Source organism: Pteropus vampyrus, unplaced genomic scaffold, assembly GCF_000151845.1.
Source record: "Pteropus vampyrus isolate Shadow unplaced genomic scaffold, Pvam_2.0 Scaffold15, whole genome shotgun sequence".
NCBI lineage: Eukaryota > Metazoa > Chordata > Mammalia > Chiroptera > Pteropodidae > Pteropus > Pteropus vampyrus.
This window is the reverse complement of record NW_011888796.1, coordinates 16677311-16678027: the sequence shown is the minus strand read 5'-3', so window position 1 is coordinate 16678027 and position 717 is coordinate 16677311.

Sequence of the window (717 nt, the reverse complement as noted above, 5' to 3'; positions counted from 1 at the left end):
GAAAAGCTCCAGAACCGCCCAATACGCTGGTGTTTCTTTGCTTCCCACGAAGGCTAACTGAATACATAAATTACTTTAGTACTCCCCTTTTGCCCTACTTTTTGAGAGTTCGTAGCTTTGGAAACAAAAGTCTCTCTCCTATTTATTGGGAGTCGAATTTCGGATCTTTCTGTATCATAAGATTCTAAACATCCTATAATGTTTTTTCCTCCCAAAGATAAATTCTACGGCACCCCCATTCATTCCTTTATGAACTCGAGATGTCTTTGAGACCCATTTTTCACCGGGCACTTGATTCACAAGGGAGCCCTAGCTCCAGCTATTATCCAGGGAGTCACTGAGGTCCCCAAATCAACACTTTTTAAAGCTCACTTCTCCCCCCTTCCAACTCCCTCCACACACAGTCTCGGGTCTTTCAGCCGGTGTGATCTCAACGTTGAGAATAAAAGCAGCCCCCAGGTCGCCGTTGCGGACCCCGATCAGCGCGCGCACGTCCAAGTGTGCGCCCCAACTTCCTGGGCCTCAGCCTTCCGTGAGCCCCCTCTCGGACCCGGGTCCACCTAGGGGTGCCCCCGCCAGCCTTTGGCCGGACGGCGCTTATTCGCTTCGAATCTAACCCTCTCGGGTCCGCAACTCCAACGGAGCTTCCTGAGTGTGGGTTCCGCGCCTGGGGGCCCCTCTCGCCGCTCCTTTCCCACGACTTCCTCCAGGCGCCCG